Source organism: Prunus persica, chromosome G5, assembly GCF_000346465.2.
Source record: "Prunus persica cultivar Lovell chromosome G5, Prunus_persica_NCBIv2, whole genome shotgun sequence".
Taxonomy (NCBI): domain Eukaryota; kingdom Viridiplantae; phylum Streptophyta; class Magnoliopsida; order Rosales; family Rosaceae; genus Prunus; species Prunus persica.
This window is the reverse complement of record NC_034013.1, coordinates 905136-912060: the sequence shown is the minus strand read 5'-3', so window position 1 is coordinate 912060 and position 6925 is coordinate 905136. Positions and strand designations below refer to the sequence as shown.

Sequence of the window (6925 nt, the reverse complement as noted above, 5' to 3'; positions counted from 1 at the left end):
TTTTTTTCTGAAAAACAAAATGGCTTCATCAGCAGCTTTGACCACATAAAGCTTCTTCTGTTTCCATTTCCTGTACACAGAAGTTGACAAAAAAAACAGAAACAAAAACAAAAATATGACCACATCACTCAGACTTCCACTTCTCACCACCCTCCTTTGCAGCTGAATTTGCATTTTAAGGAACATCAATTCTCAAATTTTTGTAACAAGCTAAACTTTTCCCTGGAATGATATTGAATGACGTGTGGAACAAGCAAAAAGGCAGTATAACTAGTATGAGCAAGATTTTCATCAATATTTTCTCCATTGCTGAATGAACGTGAAACTCAAACGTCTTATCTTTGCCTCTTACCGAAGACATTACTTCTCATTACCAAAAAACATACACGCTTCCACATGAGAAAAAAACTCAAGGGAACACACACTTCCAAATTCCTTAGCAATCAACTGCAGAAACAAAATATACATACTCACATTCATCAAACCACCATATAATCACTTGATGACAAGCTGATAAAGCATACACATAAAACACAATGAGCATTAGGTACGTTTACAAAAGAATTTACATTGTGAACAAAAATTTTGACACATAGCCATGGAGCAAGAAGAGCAAGAGGTCTTCTAGGGTTTCTGAGACCAAACGGAATGTAGCCAAGGAGGAAAAGCCAACTGCTTGTCTTCCTCTGTGCAAGGGTTTGTCACATAAACAAGGCAAGACCATCATCACTTTGGCTTCGTCTTCTAGAAAGCATGGCCAATTGGAGGAGCTGGGTTTAGATGATCTCCATCAGACCCCAAAGAGCAAGAGGCAAAACTGGGTGTTGGCGGAAAGAAACGATGTATTGTTCTAAAATCTTAGGTTTTCACATGATGCTCCGTCATGCAAGGTTCTTCGTTAAGCATGTGGTTGATCTTGTGGCCGAGAATTTGCCTGGTTATTTCGACGACATTGGGAGGCCGACGGATTTCGGTACTGTGAAATCCAAATTGGAGAGAGGTGCCTACTCCAGCGCTAATGGCTTTGCTGCTAATGTCAGGCTTATCTTCTCAAGTGCTTTAAGATATTATCGGTTTGGGAGAATTGAGCATGGAGAAACCAAGAATCGCAGTGGTGTTTTTGAGATCGAGTGGAAAAAAGCCATAGAGAAAAGGCCAAAGACTACTTGTCCTTTGTGCAAAGTCAAGGGTTTGTTAGTGTCACCCAAACTGAAATAGGGCAAGAGCTCTTCTACTTCTAGTTCTTCAAACTCAAGGGCTTGGGGTTTTTGATTCTCAGCCAGTTGATTCAACCAAAGATGATCTTGACTACCCTTGTTCATCATGCCATGGATCAGGCCTCGCATAATCTTTCTCCATGTAAGGCTAGCCGAATTTAGTCACTGAAGATACGATTTTCAGATACAATATTGAAAGCAAACAAGATAATTAAAGGTCCACCTGATTCCCCACCAAGCAGAAAATTGATGCAACGGACTAAGGAAAGGGAATCGGCTCGCCGTACCATTTTGAACATGGAGAAGTCAGTGTATTTTGAGGACCATTTATAGGATCTCAAACAACTTGAGATGTTGTGTGGCTGTGGCAGTGAAGATCCTTTTCTACAGGTCCACTTTGGACTCCCACTTAAGAAATTGGGTGTATACCTCAAGGAAGATGATGAGTTGCAAGGTCAGGATGAGGAGGCTTTTCTGAAAGGAGATTGGGAGGAAGGCGAGATCTGCTGGGAGGAAGGAGATCCATTCATGAAGGTAAGGGCCACTTTGGTTCTGCTAGTTTGTTGTGGATGATGTATATGTTCTGCACTGGCAGTCATTCTTTGGTTAGCGTTTCCACTTTGTAGTTGATTAGCAATTCATTATTAATTTCTAGAAACAAGGAAATTAAGGATGTGATTCTGAATTAATTAAACAATTCTTTCCAAGTTTAATGATATATTGGTAACACCAGTTTCTATTTCTGTTTGTTCTCTAATGGTACTTTGTTTATGGCATTCAATAAGGCTAGGGAATAGTGCTGTACCTTGGACCATGTCTGAAATATTCCTGCACAGCAATATAAGCAGAATGAAACATTCTCCAGAACTTCCCCTTTTCAAAAAGAATGCGAGCCTTAAATAGATACTCATAAAATGAATCAACCCCTAAATGAAGCAACACATAATCCAACATCAGAAACATCAAACTCTGTTTGGGAAAGCCAATAAACCATGCATCATAAAATGTAGTACGTTGAAGAACTCAAAGTCCTGAGAAAACCTACCAGCCCCAATCCCAGTTGAATATTCAATCCATTCCCCAGTTGATACATCCAGTGTTTGTACCAAGTAAATTCAACGATGAGCACGTAAAGCTGCAGATTCGTATTTCGGGTCTCCAGTCAATTGGGATAATGCTCCCATTTCCAGAATTAGAGAACCTGAATTCCTACAGAGAATCAAGACATTCAGGAAATCCATTATTGATGTCCTCATCTCAATACAGCAAAACAAAGCCACTCACCACACCCTGAAGTGCTTGTTTCAGTAGTCTCATTCTCCATCACTCCATACGGTCCACGGAATTTTGCATTGATGGGGAGTCGTATATCCTTCTTACAAACAAAACCACCTGAATGTTTTCATATAATTTTAAAACTTGAAAGGTGAATCCTTTGGAAAGATTTTGAAAGTACACCTAACTGTATTTTAGACTGATGATAACAATTTAGAAATAATCATATCATGCACACATCCTAAAAATCAAAACGTAATTCTTAGTTGGACCTCAGCATGTCTCAGGTGGTACCTTTAAGTTAACCCATGCATATGGTAATCCAGTCGGTGTGTCAAATGCAGGTAGAAAGTGTTTCCCCAAATCCTCGGCCAAAGTAAGCCGCTGATTCTTGTGTACCTTCACCCAACCTGTCTGTAGAATCAGTGGCAAGTAGATGACCAGAGACAAGTCCTCCAAGCACTCTTATGTTGCACTGCACAAAAGCAATCAAATGAAAAAGAGAACCACTAAAACACCTCAAGTACATGACTTGACAATGACAAACATTACTCTTGAATTACTTTCAAAATAATATCTACATACAGTAGCTACATCACATTTTGAGCAATCTGAAGGTACAAGAATAATTCATTTCTAGGATCAGCATAACTAAACCAAAATTATTTTTTTCCACAAGCTCCTCAATACATACCTCAACAAGATTAACTCTTGCATCGACAAGCGTTAAATTTTCAGAAAGCCAAACAACTGAGCTTTGAAACTCAGTGTTGTTACCCATAATGACAAGGCTGAGAGAAATTTTTTGCATCAGAATGATAAAACACCAAATTATATCAAACGGAATGAATAAAACACGAGAGTTAAGCATAACATCGGAATAAATGAAAAGATTAAGATTACAGAACTGTATATGTGACCACGCATTATAAGTTGCAATCCTAAACTTAACGAAAAATGGACAATTAATGGTGATTACATACATGGAAGCCTATTGAAAAGGCATTTCATCAACTATCTGGAAAGCCACAAGAAAACTACACACACACAAACAGAAGATACAAACTTCATGTACAAACAAGGTGCTCTTAAAAGAGAGTGACTGATATCAAGATTCTAAATCATCCATATGAAATTAGAAATCGGATGGAATTTTATCTCAGAAAATAGGGCACTCAAGTTGTACATAATGCAACAAATTAATATGAATCACAGCCCGTTTAGAGCAGAAGATTAAACTGCAAAAGGGTAAAACTAGTCATATTATGATGTGCCATGCCAACCTTACTAGGTATTCTACTCTGATACACATAACACTTGGAAACCTCAAACAGTTAGAAACTATAGAGCCAGGAAAAGTATAATTAAAGAAAATTTGACAGGACTTAAAAGGAAGAAATAATACAATACTAAATAAACTCTAACTAGAGCTCTATATAATAAATAAAAACCCAATGCTGCTTGCTAGGGATTCTAATCTATAATAATGCTCACACCATCTCAAGATCTCAAAAGATGCAGATAGTATACTCTAAAAACTATAACCTCTCTTCTTCATCAACCCAAGTTCTCAGTGAAAAATCATACTGATATGAAATTTGGATACGTGCAGAGAACATGTAACTTAAAACTCTAAAGCACAACCATAGTGAAATGTCATATGTGACATATGACAACATAACCATAGTGACAAATGACGACATAATTATAGTGACAACAACATAAATGAGACCCCTGGAAACAAAAAACAGGGGAGAGAAATCTAAGCCACAAAAGACGAAAAAAAAAACACTAATTGGGTTATTTCATAAATTTAGAGGAGAAATTAAGATGGGGTACTAGATTATCAGAGTTACTTTACTGAAGCAAATGCCAATGCTGGGATTAGACGAGTGGGCACACACACCATAGTTTTCCTTCATATTATGACATTATTGATGCAAAGAGATAGTACAAATGCTAAATACTCAGAAGCATTCATCATTTCATTCCTCATTTCATTTCATTCCTCAAATGCTAAACTTAAAGATGCATAAACTTGATTAGCAGGAATTTGGAATTGCACTCTGGTTCAAGTTCATAGGGAAAGAAAACAATCAGGCTCTACCAAATGTGATAGAAAGTTAAGCAGATCTTATGATTTCTAGCTGCCGAGAACTTTTATTACCCAGAAACAAGTGGGAAGAAGATGTTTTCACAAAAAAAATAAAGGGGCACAGACACTGAACATCTTTTATAAGAAATCATTTGTTTGTACAGATGCTAAAATCTATTATTATCATTCCTTATTCAATAAAAAAAAAAAACTTGAATACACATAATTTGATTAGCAGGAGCTGGAGCATTTAAATCTGTCTTTCCTCATTAGAAACTCTGCTCCAGTACATATTAGGCATCAGAAAGTACAGTAAAAGAGAGTTTCTTTTTAATCTTTTATTTATAAGAAGAAATAACAGATGAATAACTAGGCAAGATGAAAGCTTGCTGTGGTTGGATATATTTACTACACAACTGGTGATCAAAATTTCATATATTTTGGTGAAATACAAAAATTGCACTGGTGATCAACAGTAATTAAAAAGAAAGTGAAAGCTACTAGAGTATATTCAACTACGGTGAAGTTGCCAATATATCTGGCTATTCAGGATTAAATCAGACATGCACAACTGTTTCTGATCCCCTTTAGAAACTCTGCTCCACTGGAGACTTGGGCACATTACAGTTAAAGAGGTTCTTTTTATCTTTTATACGAAAAACAAACCTTTTTATGGTTCCATAAACTTATTCTAGATCCACCTAGTATATTCAACTATGATATACTTTGCAATAGAAAACTGAGTGGAAGGAATCGGACAGATAGAACATATAGAACAATAAACAAAGTACCATTAGAGAAGAAACAGAAACAGAAACTGGTTTTGCCAATATATCATTCAACTTGGAAAGAATTGTTTAATTAATTCAGAATCACATCAATTGCTAATCAACAACTAACCAAATATATACATATCTACAACAAAATAGCAGAGCCAATGGCACTTACCTTCATGAATGAATCACGCCTTCCTCTCAATCCCCTTCTTCCTCCCAGCGGATCTCACATTCCTTCCAATCTCGATTCACAAAAGCCTCCTCATCCTGACCTTCCAACTCATCATCTTCCTTGAGGGTATACACCCAATTTCTTAAGTGAAGTCTAAGGTGGACCTGTAGAAAAGGATATTCACTGGCACAGCCACACAGCATCTCAAATTGTTTGACATCCTGTAAATTGTTTGTTGTCAAAATACATTGACTTCTTCATGTTCAAAATGGTACGGCAAGCCGATCCCCTTTCCTTATTACACTGCATCAATTTTCTGCTTGGTGGAGAATCAGGTGGACCCTTAATTATCTTGTTTGCTTTCAATATTGTATCTGAAAATCGTATCTTCAAGTGACTGAATTCGGCTAGCCTTACATGGAGAAAGATTATGGGAGGGGGATCGGATCCATGGCATGATGAACAAGGGTAGCGAAGTCATCATCTTCGGTTGAATCAATTGGGGGAGAATCCCAAGCCCTTGAGTTTGAAGAACCCTAGAAGTAAAAGACCTCTTGCCCTGTTTCTGTTTGGGTGACACTGACAAACCCTGCGGAGAGGGGGACAAATAGCATTTGGCTTTTTCTCCGTATCTTCTTTCCACTTGGTCTCAAAAACACCACTGAGATTCTTGGCTGCTGCATGCTCAATATTCCCAAGCGGATAATATCTTAAAGCATTTGAGAAGACAAGGCTCATAAGCAAAGCCATTAGCCTTGGAGTACGCACCTCTCTCCAATTTGGATTTCACAGTACCGAAATCCATGATGACGTCGAAATAACCGGGCAATTTCTCGGCCACAGCATCGGCTTCTCAAAGAAGCTCGTGGCGGAGCATCATCAGACAACCCAATATTTTAGAACAAATACGCCGTCCCTTTCCACAGGCCATCTAAACCCAGCTCCTCCAATTGGTCAGGTTTTCTAGAAGACGAAGCAAAAGGGATGATGGTCTTGCCCTGTGTTTGGAGTTTGGACCTGGAAAATTATACTAATGGGCCCAAGAAGAATTGGCAGGCCCTATCAATCCAATTCAAAAGATAGTGAACTTTGGGCCTTTTAGGAAAGTTAAAGGCCTAAAAGGACCATTGGACTTGAAAAAACATTGGGCCTTACGAATGTGGCCTAATAAAAAAGAGGAAACTCGACCTGATTCTTTAGCCGAGGAAGGTTTGCATCACCGAGAAGGTAGACATCACTAGTCGAGCAAAAAAACTTGTATGAAACAGGGATAACACTATTTTGCTATCCTCAACTAAAAACAATCTGCCACGTAAAAAAGTTATCACGCGTGGCATACTGTGATTGGCCGGGTATAGCAAAATAATGCTATTCTCGTTTCATGTAAGTG

The 6925-nt window shown here is 37.9% G+C and overlaps 1 long non-coding RNA gene across 4 annotated transcripts; it reads right to left on the bottom strand.

Annotated features, from left to right (window-relative positions):
• Positions 321–6492, bottom strand: LOC18777049. 4 transcript variants are annotated; one of them, XR_002271721.1, is made up of 7 exons: positions 5536–6492; positions 3187–3283; positions 2787–2967; positions 2502–2609; positions 2263–2418; positions 2023–2143; positions 321–1800 (listed from the first exon to the last, which is right to left on the bottom strand). It is a non-coding gene; the product is annotated as an uncharacterized LOC18777049 (long non-coding RNA). The 4 variants fall into 4 exon arrangements; XR_002271719.1 differs by having other exon boundaries at positions 321–1805; positions 2263–2426; positions 5536–6491; XR_002271718.1 differs by having other exon boundaries at positions 2263–2426; positions 5536–6490.